A 19,845-nucleotide genomic window follows, 5' to 3' on the forward strand; every position below is an offset into this window, starting at 1 on the left:
GTATGAAATCTAGGACTCATACTGTTGAAGATCATCACATTGCAAGCAGCAGAAGGCAGCACTACGAAAACACCTGTAAGTCAAATCTCTAAACATAAGATTAAACATAAAACCTTAAGATGCATTACTGAAAATGACACTATTAAAAACCACAATTAAACTATTAAATGTTAAGCATCGCACAGGCAATTCACTTCCAAAAACTGTTCATTTAACTACATTTCACTGCATATAGTAACCAATAAACAAGGAACAAGTCATTGTAGTGCCATTTGTGCAGTAATTTTAATATGAAGTGAATTTTTTTTCTATCCATCATTTGATTGTGGTCTCATACTTTTGGACCCTATTGTACTTCAGTTATATCTGGTTTTGTGTTTCATAATACTGTTTTTTCAGGCTTTGACAATTATGTATATGTACAAAATAATAAGGAACTTCGATTTGAGGAACAGAAATGAGCGTGACTTAGTAGACGGCTGTTTTACTGAAGAGACTCATCCTCCTTTGGTTTGCATTATTTGTGTTATTATTTAAAGCATTTATTTATTTGTTTGTTTATTTATTTATTTGTCTAGATGAGAAGATGTCTCCAGTGCTCTTTGCCATGATTTTGGCTAATGCAATGGTAATGTTGAAATCAAATGTATTACTCTATATCTCAGTTTTACATTTTCGAAGTATGATCATATTTTGGTACCTTTCTTCTTTATGTGTTTAACAATAAAGATTAAGGGTATGTGTCAACCAACTCAGTCATGGTCGGACCGGGCAGAAAGAGGACTTTTAGGTGAGTTAAATGTTCAGTATACACCTCTCAGACAATAATGAACCATATGGGACTACTGTATTAATTTCTAAATCCTCTAAATGATCAACAATCAAAATGTTGCTGAAAAACGTCTCTAGGTTACGTATGTAACACTAGTTCCTCGAGGGAACGAGACGCTGCGTCGAAGCGCTTTGGGGAACGCGTTCAGCGTACGCGACTCTGAATATCGTGTGTAATCAGTCCAATGGAAGGGCGTGACGTCACCGACGTGGTGACGTAAGCGACCAGGAAGCTATAAAAGCACGTGCCACGCAGCTGGCGTCAGCTTCGAGTACCAGCAAGCGCCGGCAGGGGTGCCGGGGGTATGGCTCCGAGACGCAGCGTCTCGTTCCCTCGAGGAACTAGGGTTACATACGTAACCTAGAGACGTTCCTCTTCAGGAACTCGAGCTGCATCGAAGCGCTTTGGGGAACGAGTCCTAACGCCGCCAGACTACCAAACCCCTGCCTGGTGTGTATCCGAAGAGCACAGCTCAGGACAGGAGGACAGAAGCGCCTGGAGTGACTGGCATATCTAGGCCATAGAACCTAACAAATGTAGAGGGCGTGGACCACCCCGCAGCGTTGCAGATGTCCAGCATGGATACACCTGCTAAGAAGGCCTTAGAGGCCGCCATACCCCGAGTAGAGCGAGCCTTGGCTCCCGACAGCGGGGGACGACCAGATGACTCATAGGTGACGTTGATAGCCTCGACTATCCAACGACTAATAGTCTGCTTAGAAGCAGGAGAACCCCTCTTGGGGGGACCGTAGCATACAAGCAATTGGTCAGTTTTTCTCCACAGGGCAGCTCTGTGGACGTATGCGTCCAGTGCTCGAACCGGACACATACAGTTTAGCTTCGCCTGGTCGGGCTCCCGAAAGGGAGGAGGACAGAAGGCCTGCAGCACTACAGGTCGTGGTGTAACAGAGGGAACCTTGGGAACATATCCCGCTCGAGGGTATATGAACGCTTTAGTCATGCCTGGTGCAAACTCAAGATAAGAAGGGGCCACCGAGAGGGCCTGAAGATCTCCTACTCTCCGCAGAGAGGTAATAGCCAACAGAAAAGAGGTTTTAAGTGTGAGATGTCTGTCTGAGATATCTTGAATAGGTTCAAAGGGGGGTTTGCACATAGCCTCTAACACCACAACCAAGTCCCACGGGGGAATACGGGACCGTACTGGAGGTCTCAGCCTCAGTGCACCGCGGAGGAAACGTGTAACTAGGGGGTGTCTTCCCAGAGACTGACCGTCGAGAAGGGTGTAGTAGGCCGCAATGGCCGCCACGTAGACCTTCAGAGTAGAGTGGGTCAACCCTGCAGAGAGCCTAGCCTGTAGAAACTCCAGAACTGTACCAACTGGGCAGTTTGCTGGGTCTAGCTGGCGGTCTCTGCACCATGAAGTGAAAAGCTTCCACTTCAGGGCGTACAGTTTCCTCGTAGAGGGAGCTCTGGATTGGAGTAGGGTCTCCACAACCTCAGTTGAGAGACCAGCTGCTACCAGTTGTGCCCCCTCAGGGGCCACACCCACAGCTTCCACAACTCCGGGCGAGGGTAAATTATCGTGCCCTGCGCCTGTGAGAGTAGGTCTGTCCTGATCGGTATCTCCCACGGAGAGCCGTCGAGGAGCGAGACTAGATCTGAGAACCATACTCGGCCCGGCCAGAACGGGGCTACTAATAACAGACGGACCCCGCCCCGGCGTACTCTCGCCAGAACTCCCGGAAGCAGAGCGATAGGGGGGAAAGCATACAGACGAAGCCTCGGCCAGGTCTGTACCATAGCGTCCAGTCCCAGAGGAGCTGGATGAACTAGAGAGAACCAGAGGGGACATTGTGACGTCTCCTGAGTCGCAAAAAGGTCTACTTGAGCCCTGCCAAACACTCTCCATATCTGATCTACCACCCGTGGGTGAAGTCTCCATTCCCCGGGCCTCGGCCCCTGCCTCGACAGCATGTCTGCTCCCATATTTAACTTCCCAGGAATATATACTGCTCTTAATGAGAGGAGTTTGTTCTGGGACCACACCAGGATCTGGTGCGCCAGCTTGTACAAGGGGCGCGAACGCAGACCGCCCTGGTGGTTTGATGTAAGAGACCACTGATGTGTTGTCGGTGCGCACCAACACATGGTGACCTCTCAGGTCTGGGAGGAAGTGCTTCAGTGCACGATAAACTGCTAGCATTTCTAGACAATTGATATGCCACGTTAGATGGCGATCGCTCCACAGACCATGGGCAGGGTGGCCACTCATGACCGCACCCCAGCCGGTGAGGGACGCGTCCGTCGCTAGTGTCACACGGCGACAAGGAGTTCCCAGCACCGGGCCATGATTCAAGAACCAAGGTTTCTTCCACATGTCTAAGGCACGGAGGCAGCGCCGCGTGACCTTGATAGTGCGAAGTGGATTGCCCCTCGGGGAAAATCCCTTGGTCTTGAGCCACCACTGTAGGGGTCTCATGTACAGCAGGCCAAGAGGTATCACGTTGGACGCAGCTGCCATCAGACCCAACAATCTCTGAAATTGTTTGACAGTGAGTGACTGGACTTCTCTGACTCTCTTGACTGAGATGAGGATCAACTCGATACGAGCAGGGGACAATCGTGCCTGCATCGCGGTCGGATCCCATACTACACCTAGATAGGTGGTTTTCTGAACCGGAGAAAGTACACTCTTCTTGGCGTTCAGTCTCAAACCCAGCTCCCCCATATGTGCGAGAACGACATCTCGATGTCGAACCGCAATCTGCTCTGACTGAGCTAAAATCAACCAATCGTCGATATAATTGAGAATTCGTATGCCCTGCATGCGCAGGGGGGCCAGAGCAGCATCTACACACTTTGTGAACGTGCGGGGTGAGAGTGCGAGGCCAAAGGGAAGTACTCGATATTGGTAGGCTTCGCCCCCGAAAGCGAACCTCAGAAACTTCCTGTGTTGAGGAAGGATGGAGATATGAAAATATGCGTCTTTGAGATCTATCGTGACAAACCAGTCCTTGGACCTGATCTGAGCTACAACATGCTTGATTGTGAGCATTCTGAACTTCAGTCTCATAACTGAACGATTTAAGACCCTCAATTCTATAATCGGACGCAGCCCCCCATTCTTCTTTGGAACTATGAAATACCGGCTGTAAAATCCGGACTCCCTGTCCTGAGGAGGGACCACCTCGATGGCCCCCTTCTCTAATAGGGTTTTCACTTCCTGTTCCATAACCAGACCCTGCCTGGGGCCCACTATCGTGTGAACGACCCCGTTGAATATAGGCGGCACGGAGCCGAACTGAATGCGGTAGCCTTTTTCTACTATATGCAGGACCCAACGAGATACATTTGGCAGTAGTTTCCACGCTGCTAAATAATCTACTAAGGGAATCAGTCTCTCGAGACTGAAATCTGGTGTAAGAGACCCCCGCAGGGGCGGCGAGCGTCCCAGCCCCGCTACGCGCACGGGCGGAGGATACTGAGAACGATGCTCGCCCGGGGCCGCTGCGCCCTGGAGCACTGGCAGGGTTGGCAGAACAACCCCTAGAAGGCACTGAGGTGGGACGGGCACCGTGGACTGCGGTGTGTACCGTTCTACCCCAGCGGAGGCTGCCCTCTGAAACCCCGGGCCATTGGCGTCAGGGTTTCTTGGCCAAGGACTTCTTAGCTTCGATAACCGCCCTTAAATCTAATTTGGGCTTAGAAGACCTCGGCCTAGAGCGTCGCTGAGACTCTCGTTCCCGACGCGGAGGAGCACGAGAGGCGACGCTCTGTTTCTGGGCCTCGCGGTGTGAGGAGCTAGGGTGCGGCTGGGGCATGTCTTCCCAGATGCCCAGAGGGAGCGACGAGGGAGGAACTTATGGAACGCCGCCGCCTGTTTGCGGGCCTCCTGGAACCTGTCGACGACAGAATTAACTGCGTCGCCGAACAGGCCAGTCGGCTGGATCGGGGCGTCCATGAGGCAGACCCTGTCCCGTTCTTTCATATCGGACAGGGTCAACCATAATGCCTCTCTGCGGCCACCATAGCTGCCATGGACCGCCCAAACGCTCGGGCGGTCTCCTTGGTGGCGCGGAGGGAGAGATCAGCGGTCCTTCTTAACTCAGAAATATCATGGGACTTGATCTCCTCTCCCTCGTCTAGCTCCTTAAGCAGGTCGGCCTGGTATGCCTGTAACACAGCCATGGTGTGCAGACACGCACCAGCCTGACCTGCAGCCGCATACCCTTTGCCCACCAAAGCCGAAGTTGTTCTTAGTGGCTTTGAGGGCAATGCCGGGGCCTTCAGAGACGATGCCGCGCCAGGGGACAGATAGCTCGCAAGCGTCTGTTCCACCCGGGGCATCGCTCTATAACCGTGCTCTCCCATCCCCACTACATTTCCGTAGTAATCAGACGAGGGGATGTAGAGGCGGGCCGAGAATGGACGTTTCCACGACCTGGCGATCTCATCATGCAGGTCGGGAAAGAATGGAAGGCCCCGGCTGGGAGGTGGCTGACTCGCGCGCAGGAAGCGTTCATCCAGCTTGCTTCTCTGCGGTTCGGTAGACTTTTCGGCGGGCCAATCGATACTTAATTTGGCCACCGCGCGAGTAACCACCTCTAAGAGCTCCTCATACTGTAGCGAGTGGGGTGGCGAATCCCTATCGAGCGACTCCACATCGACCTCCACATCGAGTGCTTAACTTTCGCCTTGCTTTTTGGCATGTCTAGGAGCTCTTTTAACTGGACAGACAACAGTAAATAAGACTCACAAGACGGACAAATGACATTCACACACAGAGCGCTTGCTGAAAGACGCGAAGCTGACGCCAGCTGCGTGGCACGTGCTTTTATAGCTTCCTGGTCGCTTACGTCACCTCGTCGGTGACGTCACGCCCTTCCATTGGACTGATTACACACGATATTCAGAGTCGCGTACGCTGAACGCGTTCCCCAAAGCGCTTCGACGCAGCTCGAGTTCCTGAAGAGGAACCTGCTGTACCTGTTATACTGTTTTATCCTTTTTGTAAAAACAACCTCCATTTACTTGTGGTTCATATGTCTTTTGCTGTGAAATCTTTACTGATTTTTATAATGTAAGCTACGTGCAATGACTTTTATATTGTTCAAGATGAACATTTTCTGGACTAAAGCAACTTAGGTTTACTTGATTATTGATACATCATTTTTTATATGTCATGCAGGCTTTAGAGGAACGTTAGTTCGTCTCACAAACATCATTGTATTGCATTGCATTATATGTTTTGCCCCCAAAATTAAAACTTTGATCATAAGACTAAGCGAGGTGTCTTAAAGCGTACCGTTCACACTATCTCAACCTGTTGCAGATGTGCCAGACTCAAACCTTCTGATCTACAACAATGTAGTGTATCATCTTGTGAACACATCGTTGAGCTTTGAACATGCTCAACATCACTGTTGTGATCAGTCCAGCGCCCTCACGACCTCAGGGGTCAAAGAGGAAGAGGAGGGAGCCCGACAGTTACTCTCTAAATCCAACCTGAAGGACCCAGTTTGGTTTAAAACCAACAAAGAGCAGAGCCCGACACCTCATCTGTACTGCGAGCAAAGTAAGTTATAGTTATAGTTCTGGTATGATGTTGTATATAAGTATCTCAAGATATTAAGTCAATATCTCTGTAACTTCCCAGAAATGACACTCAAAGTATTGTCTTTCACGTCTAAGGACGGCTATGCCTGTGTGAACTCGTCTTTCCCGCCACTTTCCGCGGTGTGCGTTTGCAGAAGAGGGGTTTGCGTTGGAAGTGCCAGCCCATGCTGGCCTAGAGGAGAGAGGACAAATATTGTCTAAGAGGTTGAAGTAGAACACAAAGTGTCAGTTGCTGCACTTACACCCAGAGATGAGAAATGGGTACTGTAGGTGATGGAAGATAGGAGGATACTACGGAAGAAAGATGGGAGGGGGAAAGAGAGCAAAGGTTTAATCTAAAAGTAAACGGTATGGGGAGTGGGGGCACACAGTTAGCAAAATGTAGTTTCAATGTAATGAAGAAATGTAATGAGATATGTAGGGGTTTTACCAGAATGTTGTCTGCAATACAATTGCGTGTGTAAATGAAGTCAGGTTGGTTGACTGATTTGTGCATGCTTGAAGTGGCAAGTCGCTTGAGATCAAATGAAGCAAGGAATGAATGGAAGTCTGTAGCATAAGGCTTGTTCAGGTGAATCTTGAAATCGCCAAAGACTAAAAGTGGACTGCCATCCTCCGGGAATGAGGAGAGCAGGCCATCCAGCTCCTCTGAGAGGCGCTTTGAATTTGCCCAAGAGGGCAGCGAATTACCACAACCTGGAGTTATATAGGAGCTGTTACAGTGATGACATGAGATTCAAATGAGTTATAATTGCATAGGGGAGAGTAGATCCGATTTGTAAGCTAATAATAATAATATTATTAATAATAATAATATTATTAATAATAATAATAATAATTGTATTACTATTATGATTATAACATTTTCAATATTTACTGTTTTCATTATATTTGTAATATTTTTTTAAGTAGTTAATAATAATAATAATATAATAATTGTATATATATATTTCTGTTAACTTCTGGTGAAAATGCCTGTTTTTGCAGGGTCCCTGAAGACAGAAAAGCCACAAGAAAAGGAATGTGGGGTTTTTAATGGCTGGTCTCATGGTCAGCCTCAGTACAGCACTGCTCCCTGCACACACACACTCCCCTTCATCTGCAGAATGAGCAAAGGTAATAAAGAGATATGTAGACACTTTATTAGTAAAGTGTGAATGTATTGAAGAATGTGAGTTGTGAGTGTGTACAGAGTGACAGTGCAGCTCTCTGATCCACAGACTATTATCTGAAGAAGAAGGACCTGAGAGAATCTCTAATGCTCAACCCAAGCCCCTTCATGCAAAGCGTCATGCAGTATGGCGTGGTACAGACGTTTTCTAACAAGTGCTTTCTTAGCATGAATATTTTGCACACAGTATTACCAGACTACAAATAAACTAAAACAGTGACTGTAAAGAACTCCAGCAATAAAAGTAAAATATAATTTTTTTTTTACCCTCTAACATGTATTTGTCCCATTTCTCTCAGACTGCAGACAGTGTGCTCTCTGATACTGTAGATGGGCAGGGTTGGGCCTCAGTGTCCCGTCTGTTGAACGTGTCTGAGCAGGCTGTTTTAAAGGAGCAGGAGCAGCTGGAGGACAGGGACATGTTCTTTCTCATGCATGTTCTCTCTCGGGCCGCTGACCTGCCCAGCACCACCAACCATAGTCAGCGTGAAGTGGAGAGCCTCGGCAAGAGCTTCATCACCATTGCAGATTCACTCATCAGCCAAGACAATGTCAGTAAATGGAACAGCATCAAAGAGGTGACTGTGGTTTTGTAATAATTAGAATAATTACAAATTATTGAAAGTGATTTTTGATGATCTCATGGAAAGGCACACTTATTTAAGTGCAGCAATTTTCTAATATTACTTCTAATGTCAATTCTAATATGCTATCAAGAGTTCTAAACATTGAACTTAAATTACTTGGTAGTTTTATAACTCTGTAATAACTTTAATAAACATAATACTGCCTACAATTTTGGATCAGTAAGATATATATATTTTACTTTTACTCAGAAAGGATACATTAAATTGACATTCAAGTCACTTTAAAGTAGTGACGATAAAGACATTTATAATGTCACGAAAGATTTATATTTCAAATAAGTTTCCTATTCATCAATGAATCCTGAAAAAAAAACTATCATGGTTTCCACAAAAAATAATAAGCAGCACAACTGTTTTCAATATTGAAAATAATAAGAAGAAGTGTTTCTTGAGCAGCAAATCAGCATATGAGAATGATCATGTGACACTGAAGACTGGAGTAATGATGCTGAATATACAGCTCTGCTAACAGGAATAAAATACATTTTAAAATGTTAAACAATTATTTTAAATTAAAGTAATATTTCATAGTTTTACTGTTCTTACTGTATGGTCAAATAAAAGCAACCTTTGGTGACCTTAAGATACTTCTTAAAAAATAAAAACAATTCTAAATGGTAGTGTAAGTAATTAAATGATACGTGATAATTCAGTAATGAATGCACATTCAAAAGATTCATTTTATAAATAAGCAATATCACATGAGCAGTTCCACTGAATATCATCACTACAGCATAATTGGTGTGTGATATTGTTATTATACAACCGCTGAATAAGTTTAGTAATTAAGTATTTAATTTAATTTATTTAATGTATGTAAATAATTTATTTTTAAATAATTAATCATTTTGTATTATTAAAATTTTAAAGAAAGCATTCATTTCTTTACAAATCTCTGTTTTGTAGGTAGTTAAGGGCGACAAAGACAGTGTGCAGATACGCAGCGACAAAATCAGTAAGTTACACAGACATACAGAGGAACCAGACAGACAGACATGCACTGAAATTTAAATCAAAGTCAGAAAACTGTGGTTCTGTGTTGCAGAGCTGCAAGTCCAACAGAAGCTGCTTTCTGAAGGTTCTCACGTTTCTGTGTTTTGTGGACCGGATGCAGGAAATCATGACTGCATCTCTGTCCCAGCAGAAAACATGAAGGAACTTCAAAACAGCGGTAGGGACCAGGAGGTTTTTCACAGTGTTTAATTTTTCAATTGTCAATGTGAAACCTGTTTTTTATTTTTATTTTCTTTATTTTGCTTCAAAAATGTGACTTTCCTACTGAATACATGGTACAGCTCTGTGAATTGTGTCTCAGAGATAGAGGAAAACTTTAGCCTTTCTCCTATAGTCAGTGATGGATCTCATAGGTAAGTCATGATACACAGTATGCAGATTCACTGAATTCATTCATCAGATCAGCTTTGTCTGCGTTACATGAACACAGTCTTAAAAATAAAGGTTCCATAGTGGGTTTCACTGCCATCCAAAAGAGCAACCATATTTTGTTTTCCCAAACGAACATTCAGAGGACAGTTGTTTTAGTGAGAGAAACATTTTAAAAATCTAAAGAAGCTTTTCCACGATAAAGAACCTTTTGCAGAATGGATAGATTCAATTGATGTTAAAGGTTCTTCATGGAAACATAGATGCCAATAACGAACTCTATTTATAAGAGTGTGTGGTACTTACACAGAGATTTGCTTGTCATTTTATATATAATTGCAACATGAATGTGTTATCATATTGCTAATGGGAGTGTGTGTTTGTGTAAATCAGTCGTTTGCGAACAGTCTTGGTCTCATCGGTCATCTCCAGTACAGTGCTGGCAGATGGACAGCCGATCAACATGGCCGTAAACTTCACACTCCAGCACAGGATTCAGGTACAAGAAATAACAAGTAGCATTTTTATTGTGATCAAGGAATCAGTAGGAATCATTTAACCACATGTAAGTTTCATTACGTACCTATATGACTTCCCTTTTTCCATGGAACAGGTGATTTTACTAAATGTCAACGCTGCTCTTTTGCATATAGTTTAGTCACAAGAGGCATCCAAGCTCCAAAAGCATTTAAAATTACTTTAATAGCAGTCAATAATACATGCATATTATATTCCAAGTCTTCTGAAGATGTAGATAGACTTGTTCCTCTGATCACCAAGGCTGCATTTATTTATATCAAAAATACGATAAAACAGAAATTATGCGAAATATTAAAATTTAAAATACCATTTTTTAAACATATATATTATAAAATCTAATTTATTCCTGTGATCAAAGCTTCAGCATTTTTACGCCAGTCTTCAGAGTCACATGATCCTCCAGAAATCATTCTAATGCTGATTTGCTGCTCAATAACTTTTTTATTTTAAATTTAAAAAATGTTTTTGCGGCTTAATTTCTTTCTTTTTTTTAATCTTTATTAATCTTTTGTAATATCATAAATGTTTTAGGAGAACTGTTTAAAATGAGGATTGATCGTGTGTTGTTGGACAGTCATGCCTGACTTCAGCTACAATGCTTCTTTTTTCACTCTTGTTTAGAACAGTTCACAGAATTTGACACCTGTCTGTTCTTTTTGGGATTTTGACCTGATGTGAGCAATTTTCATGTACTTACATTTATTGTACTTGTAAAATCTCAAATGTTCTCATGTATGTTTTGTATAAGTGATGAAATCTTGTTCTTTTGTCTTGACACCTCAGGCCAGATGGGGGAGGGTGGTCAACAAAGGGTTGCACCTTTATTTCCTCTCGAATTAACTCAACTTCCTGTTTCTGTAACCACACTACCAACTTTGCCTTGCTGTTACAGATCTCTGATGTTCAGGTAAAGTATTAAGCAGTACCTGTAATAAATGAAAGAATCATGCTATAAAGACTTTATACTCTATATGAATTTGACCAATAATTCTAATGAATATTATTTTAATATTACCTCTATTTAGTAATATAGTATTTGTTAATATTTTGGATTCCATTTCATTTTTTATTGTTTTGGATTAGCTTATGAGTTTTTATTTCACATGTATTTCAATTGCCTGAAAATGATTTTCAGTTAAAATAGCGACCCTGGTTGCAGATAAACATCTGTCCACTACAGAAAAGAAAGAGTTCAATTAAAAGAGCCAGAAAATTGTGTATATATTTTGAATATATAGTTAAATACAACTGAACCAATATAGATTTAGGCCTCATAAAAAAATTCTACATAAGGCATATTTATATCACATTTAATGAGTGTGTAATATTTTGTGGGTAATTCATATATGTGTATATATATATATATATATACAAACTACAGCATTATACTTTTTAAAAAATTATTAGGACATCAAAATTCAAGTCTGGTTTGCTTCTTAAATTCTTTGTGTGTGTTTTAGAGCTATGAACAGGAGACAGGGCTGCAGATCTTCAGTTTGATTGGCTCTTTTGTGTCTCTGTGTGGTCTTGTCTTCACATTAATTCTCTTTGTGGCTGTTGGGTGAGTGTCTCTGTGTTTACATGTGTGATTATACAAAATAATAATAATGATAAATAAACTGTATAGTGCAGCTTTGCATTATGTGTTGCTCTCTGTCTCCCTCCAGCGTTCCCAAGTCAGACCGGACTACAGTTCACAAAAACCTGGTGGTGGCGCTCGCTGTAGCTCAGCTCCTGCTTATTTTCAGCTACTGGGCTGAGGGCAACCAGGTGGGACATATATAAATATATATATATATATATTATTTTCAGCTACATCTGATTAATTTGTTGCCAAATTAGTCCTATTTTGCACATCACAAATATTAAATGCACCATCTTTTTTGTTGTTGTTAATGCTGCTTAATACTAAAATTACTTGATTAAATCAAGGAAAATGTTCTGAAAATACAATCCCAGACTTTTTTATTTTATTTATTTAAATATTTTCATGTTTTTACTTTTTTTTTTAATTATGACCTACAAAAACCATGATGAACTAGCTTAGTGAAATATGAAATGAGAACATTAAAGGGTTTTTTATTAATGCTTTGATAAATATCAGATGGTGTTATTTTATAAGAAATTACCATATAGTGGTGATTTCTTCAGAGGTAAATTATACACTACCATTCAAAAGTGACTGTATAAAAAGTGTCGAAAAAATTTGTTTCATGTTTTACACTATATATATATATATATTAAGCAGCACAGCTGTCCTCAACATTGATAAATGTTTCTTGAGCAGCATATTATCGTGATTTTCTGAAGGATCATGTGACACTGAAGACTGGAGTAATGATGCTGAAATTTCAGATTTGATCACAGGAATAAATTACATTTGAAAATATATTAAAACAAAAAACTGACATTTTAAATAGTAAAATAATAATATTTCACATTATTACTGTGTTTTTGATCAAATAAATGCAGCCTTGGTGGGCATAAAAAAATTTTTTGTAAAAAAAATAAATAAATAAAAATAATCCTACCAGACCCCAAACTTGTTCCTATTATATTTATATGTAACAGTCTAATAATATATTTTGATTAATAAAATTGTTTTTGCATTCAAGTAAAAAATGTTGATATATATATATATATATATATATATATATATATATATATATATATATATATATACTGATAGCAGGTATGGGCATGTTTTTTGTCAGAATCTGAATAAAGCATATGTTCTGTATGTTGACGTGGAGCAGGAAGCCTGCTGGCTGGTAACTGTGCTGCTGCATCTGTTTTTCCTGTCGTCTTTCTGCTGGATACTGGTGGAGGGCTTGCTGCTCTGGAGTAAAGTGGTCTCTGTGAACATCAGCGAGGAGAGGAGAATGAAGCTGTACTATGTGCTCTGGGCTGGGGTGAGAACTGTCTGTGTGTGTAAATCATTATGATTCATGTTCTGTTTGATTAACCTTCCTCTCATGCATTGTGTCTGTGTTTGCTTTATTTTCTTAGGGCTGCCGGTTGTTATAGTCGTAGTAACCTTGTCAGAATAATTATCCCAATGGAGCTCTTATTTGCTTTTGAGTGTGTATGCAGTAAAGTTCTGATGGTTTTAAAGTCAGCATGGCATTTTATAGATCTTTTTGTAAACAATTCATCTGTGCACATGCACAAAAATAGTTTTAACCTTGTAATGTTTATTTAAATTGTCATATCTTTCTCTGGTGACATGCTGGACTTCTCCAATCATTTAGTTCATTTAAACCTGTGACTTTAAATCAGTCTGGACTGCAGAGGACACTTTGTGTAAAAATGTCAGCTAAATGCATAATGTATGAATGCAATGTGTACATTCAATGCCAAATATCTCATTTTTTAAAATTTGATTTGAATTCAAATTAAAGGTTGTTTGCACATCAAACATTCTATTTCTTGAACTTGATCTTTTTACTTTGAAACATATTGCACAACATGAATGAGAGATTTTCTTGAGCCACAAAAGATGATTTATTGAAACTTTGTTGCAATAACATCTCATTCTGAACATTTAAGTGATCTTATAGTGATTTGTGACACTGTCCCATGCAATATAGTGTTGTAATACATGTATTTTTGTAGGCCAAACTCTGGAGTTTGCATCACAATGCCTCCCTGACAAAAGCCCAGTAGGATTTTTCCATTGGCTTTTGGACTGTTGCAAAAAATAACCTGGGTTTTGTACATCATGTTAATCTTAATAAATGAACACAACATTAATGAATTATGAAGCTTAAATACAAATAGCAGGAGTAAATGCTAAACATATGCTATAAATAGTGTTCCTGTAGCTCAATTGGTAGAGCATTGCGTTATCAAGCGCAAGGTTGTGGGTTTGATTCCCTGGGAACACATGATAGGTAAAAACTGATGTAGATGAAGAAGGGTGTTTCTCAAAGGCACGTTTATCTACTAAAAAATATTGAAAATGTATTATGAGACCCTTTAAAAGTTGAAATATGGTCTTCCTTGATGGGAGATATGGTCTCTGTTCTTAGGTCAACGCTTTGGTGCTTTTTCGGGTTCTTATGGTCACAGTGGCCACTGGCCAGTGCACGTCGCAGAGCCAAAATGCTGACACCCAGTTCTGATTCGAAACTTCACATGCTGGATCTTACCTGGTGAGTTTTTTTTCACCTTTCAACTTCCTTTGAAATAAAAACAGGCCAGAGTTAAGAGATCGAAAGCAGTATCAGCCAGTCATTACTCGCTATTGTAGACATTTCTAGTTTTTGTCTCATCTTGTTGAACAGTGGAAGCAGCGAGAAAGCCCTGGTCCACCAGTAACTCATTTATTCCTATCAGCCACCTGGACTTGAGAAGATATGATACAAATAGCCACAGAAACTTGTTTGTCCTGTAATATGTATATTCATATAAAGAAAGAGCAGAAATCAATCCGAAGAGTCTGTAAAATTAGTTAGTTAAGCAGAGAACTGGAGTGTCCTTGAAGTAGATTTTCAGTCATACTGATGTAAAACTGAGCAGCCTGGCCAGTGCATTCAGCTTTACTGGCTGCCAGTATTATGAAGGTTTAATACTGTGTTTGTGTGCACACGCAGGGCAGCGACGAGGCCAGTGTTGATCTTGTTACCAGTGTTAGGTCTGACCTGGCTGTGTGGAGTGCTAGTACACTTGTCTGTCGGCGTGGCCTATCTATTCATCGCACTCAATGCTTTTCAGGTGACACACAAGATTTATACTCTGGCTAGGCGATTATTCACATTTTATTTTCAATTACAGTGATTATGAAAACAAAATGAACTCAATTTCTCAATGCTGTTTTGTCTTGCATTGCAAACTCTCCAGTCTGTCAACACATGTTGAAATGAACTTCCGCTCTCGGTTTTCAGCTTCACTTAGCTCTCTTTTACTGTATCTTTCTTCCTCCCATGTCTTTAATGAATGAGAACTGAATTCCCCCCCAGAGCTTGTTAATGTAGATTTACTGTGTGCGTCTGGGAAAAAGATAAAAGAAGCAAAAGACAGATGGGGGAGGCACACAGAGAGGAGGAGACATATGAGCCGAGTCCATCACTGCAAAGAAACTCTTCTGATATAATTAGCCAGTGCAGATCTGTCTTGAATGTTTTATGTAGCAGAGGTCTGGGAGAGCAGCAAGCATAAAGATACAGGAAGTATATGAAACATTCCTGTTAGCTGTAATATATGGCTGATTCTGTGCTATAAAGATCTAAGAATAAAACTTTTATGATTTGAGCAAAACCTCCAAAAACAATAAGGCTTCTCCTGGTTATTTTTGAAGGATTTGTTATTTTTAAACTGTTTATTACACCCCAGACACTGAATCTTCAGACAGTAAAAATAAAAAGTAAATTAATAATAATTATATATAAATATATATATATATATATATATATATATATATATATATATATATATATATATATATATATATATATATATATATATATATATATTTATATATATATATTTATGAATGGATAGCATTTTTTATGTTTTGACTCAGAAAACAAAGTAATTTAATGTTTATTATATTATGATTTTTATTTCAAATTGTTTCTTTTCTGTTGTTTAATCTTTAAACACAATAATTGATTGTGACAAACCCATATTTTATATATTATAAAACAAAATTGAGAAGAAATATTATAAATTATTTAGCTTATAGCACTATGAAGTTTCATGATATTTAGCATAAAAATTGCAGTGACATTATTTTCATTAAAATGCAACATATTTCCACTTCCCCAAATTATTGTTACTGTAATGCAATAAATAAATAAATAATAATAATAATAGGCTTAATTTTCTTTATAAAGAAAATAATTTTTATTTGAAAAAAAAAATGATTTGGAGATGAAATATGACTCAGAAATGTCTGAGATCATTTTTATTTGTATATAATTGCTTTGACATGTTTGCAAAACATACAGTAGAATGACCCATATACACCATTATAAATGAACTGTACATATAAACATCTTTTAGTGACTATAAAGTTTAAACTTTGCTCAGTGTGGTTAACATTATAATCACTAGCTGCTTCATTAGCAGCTGTGGCCTAATGGTTAGAGAGTTGGACTTGTAACCTGAAGGTCGCAGGTTCGAGTCTTGGTGCTGGCAGGAGTTGTAGGTGGGAGGGAGTGAATGAACAGCGCTCTCTTCCACCCTTAATACCCACAGCTGAAGTGCCCTTGAGCAAGCCACTGAACCCCCAGTTGCTTCTCACTGCTGTGTGTGTGTACTTGGATGGGTTAAATGCAAAGCACCAGTTCTGCGTATGGGTTAACATACTTGGCAAATGTCACAACTTTTGTTAAACGTCTCTCATTCTAGGGCCTGTATATTTTTCTGGTGTATGCGGTTTACAACAGTGAGGTATGACTTCTACAATAACCTCAGCTATCAGTTTATATTTTTCTTATATTTCCATAGTGTGATTTCCTTTCTAAATTGCAACATAATACTGTTTTTAAATGTTTTACACTTATAATGTAGGTGCGAAACGCTATAAGAAGAATCCAGGACAAGCGAAAAGCTTTGTCATTTACAGTAAGACCATATTTATGTTCATTTAAATAGTTTAACAGTTTAAATCTGTTTCTCTGTTACTGTACTCACTTTTGATGTCATTTCCTCTTGCAGAACTGCTCACAGCCTGTCAGCTTCTTGTCCTCCCTGAAGTCTCCCAGTGCTTCATGGGTAAACAGCCTGCCGACTCGTTCCAGCCCGGAGAGCAGCGAGAGCTCGACTCCCCCACTTCCACAGCCATCTCACTCGTCTTTATGAACAGTGAGTCAAACTCATCCGTATCCACCATCTGCAGCTTAATTCCTCTTACTTTTAGTCAACATGAAACTTAAAAAATGTAACATCTCTGTCCTTTCCTCTTTATATGTTAGAACGGTTTAAAGATGACCACATTGAGTTTCCCATTAAAACCAGCCAACAGAAGTCAGGTAAGCTGCAAACCACCCACATTGATATTATACACATCATGAAATAGTAATTAGGCTTCAACCAGCTGTTATAATTTGAACAAAACCTGTTTACTTATATTTCATAATTCTCAATACAACCAAATTACTATGGTGGCCAGAAGGTGACATGTTCGTTTCACTAAGTTTTGTCTTGGGCACGTCATAATAACTCGTGGGAACGTGATAATATGTTGCGACCATAAGATATTAATTTGTGGGAACGTCATATTAACCCGTGATATTATTACGAGATCATTTTATTGAGGGAACGACATCTATTTCTCATGGCCATGAGTTTAATACATAAACAAACCTGCGTGAAAATATGTCGTTCCCCCAAAAGAGCATCTCGTGGCCATGAAATAATATCACGTTCCCACGAGTTAATATGACATTCCCACAAATTAATATCTCGTGGCCAAGACATGCAGTATTATCAGTTTGCCAAGAGTTTTTATGTAGTGCCATGACAAAACTAAGTGAACCGAACATGTCACCTCCTGGTCACCTTAAATTACAAATTATTAACTTAAATAAATTGACAAATTACTAATTAAAAAAGTGAAAAGTGAAGTGACATTCAGCCAAGTATGGTGACCCATACTCAGAATTTGTGCTCTGCATTTAACCCATCCGAAATGCACACACACAGAGCAGTGAACACACACACACACACACACACTGTGAGCACACACCCGGAGCAGTGGGCAGCCATTTATGCTGCGGCGCCCGGGGAGCAGTTGGGGGTTCGATGCCTTGCTCAAGGGCACCTAAGTCGTGGTATTGAAGGTGGAGAGAGAACTGTACATGCACTCCCCCCACCCACAATTCCTGCCGGCCCGGGACTCGAACTCACAACCTTTTGATTGGGAGTCCAACTCTCTAACCATTAGGCCACGACTTCCCCTAAATTATTAATGAATTATACAACTACTACTAAGTATATCCAACATTACCTGGACACATACAGAACACTCACTTTAAGCAGTGTATTATATAGCAAATTTCAAAAGCTTTATTTTAAAGTAAATTATATTATAGTCCAGTGATATATTTAAATTAGCATATATATAGTACATTCTACATATTGTATACTCAAATAAAAATATTTTAATAATCTTAATTTTCGTCCAATAATGTAACTGTATTATCATGCAGCTCTTTTTATAATGTTACACTATTGCATATATAACTATATGCAACTTTATCTGCAGTAGGCTGATATTCACTAAACAGATAATCTCAGTTGCTTACCGTATTTTCCGGACTATACGTCACACTTTTTTTCATAGTTTGGCTGGTGCTGCAACTTATAGTCAGGTGCGACTTTTCAAAATTAATTTGACATGAACCGAGAGAAATGAACCAAGAGAAAACATTACCGTCTACAGCCGCGAGAGGGCGCTCTATGCTGCTCAGTGCTCCTGTAGCCTCTCACTGTAAACAGAGTGCCCTCTCGCGGCTGGAGACGGTAATGTCTTCTCTTGGTTCTTGGTTCTAAATAAATGTGACTTATAGTCCAGTGCGACTTATATATGTTTTTTTCCTCATCATGACGTAATTTTGGACTGATGCGACTTATACTCATGTGCGACTTATAGTCCGAAAAATATGGTACTTGCTCATATAGTTGCAAAATGTTAACTGCTTTGAAACAGTGTGTATTGTGAAATGTGCTATTCAAATCGAATTGACTTGACTTGATATTTCAGCATTCTGATTCGTTTCAGGTGATTCAGCTGACAGCCTTTAAGCCCTCAGGTAAAGAACTGTTTCACATGAACTTCCTGCAAGATGAGGTGTGTCCACACCGAAGCTCTAGGAGGCGCACTAGTTCTTCACTAGAATAGAACTGATGTGCTTCTCAACAAATACGTGATAAATAAAAATACATTAATATCAGAATAGACTACAATTAAATCTAATGCTAATGCTGATGGCAGAACAGTTTGAACACATTGAGAACTGAGCTTAAAAATTGTTAAAATAGCATGACGGACTAAAGCTTTGATATGTTTAAATAATGCCGTCATAATATAAGTACTGCTATTTCTTTCTCTCTTTTTTTGCTTCACCACAGCCTGTTGAGGGGAAAACTACTCTACAATTCTGCATGGACCCGTGGCTTATCCTGGGACGAGGACGTAGCTCATTCTGTGGAGGAGCACACACTGCCCGTGTCATTCCCAGAGCTCAGTCTGTGCTGAGTGAGTACAAGTGCATGAAATGACTCTTTCAGCAAACGTTCAATGAGACTGTGCTCAACGTTGTGTATTTAGTCATCATTTTATAATGTGTACATGAGTCCAAAGGTTCATAGTACTAAAAAAGGACAACAAAGAGCATCACACCATTAATCGTGACCAGACAACAGAATGAGTTGTTAGTGATTTTTGACTTCGGTTGGGAACGAGCAGCCCATTTCCGTGGAGATTTACATTCAGTATTTTGAAAAAACAGAAAACTGTGGACATTGAAACCTATCAGCTGTTTGATCTTTCTGAAGATACTGTTCAAAGTATCAATATATCATTTCAATGGCACATTATTTATTTTTTTATTTAAAAAGTCTTTAGTGCTCAAATAGCAAGTATGTGAAGATCACCTGATCATAACAGCATTTATATTTAATGGTTTATTCATGCTGTAATTCTACTACTCAATTGAAATTGTAAATAATTATCTTATTGTAATAGG

General features: G+C 40.1%; 1 pseudogene; it reads left to right on the plus strand.

Moving 5' to 3' along the window:
- Positions 1 to 457: 457 nt before the first annotated feature.
- Positions 458 to 19,318, plus strand: LOC132114784 (adhesion G-protein coupled receptor D2-like; annotated as a pseudogene).
- Positions 19,319 to 19,845: the final 527 nt, after the last annotated feature.

Source organism: Carassius carassius, chromosome 34 (genome assembly GCF_963082965.1).
Source record: "Carassius carassius chromosome 34, fCarCar2.1, whole genome shotgun sequence".
Classification (NCBI taxonomy): domain Eukaryota; kingdom Metazoa; phylum Chordata; class Actinopteri; order Cypriniformes; family Cyprinidae; genus Carassius; species Carassius carassius.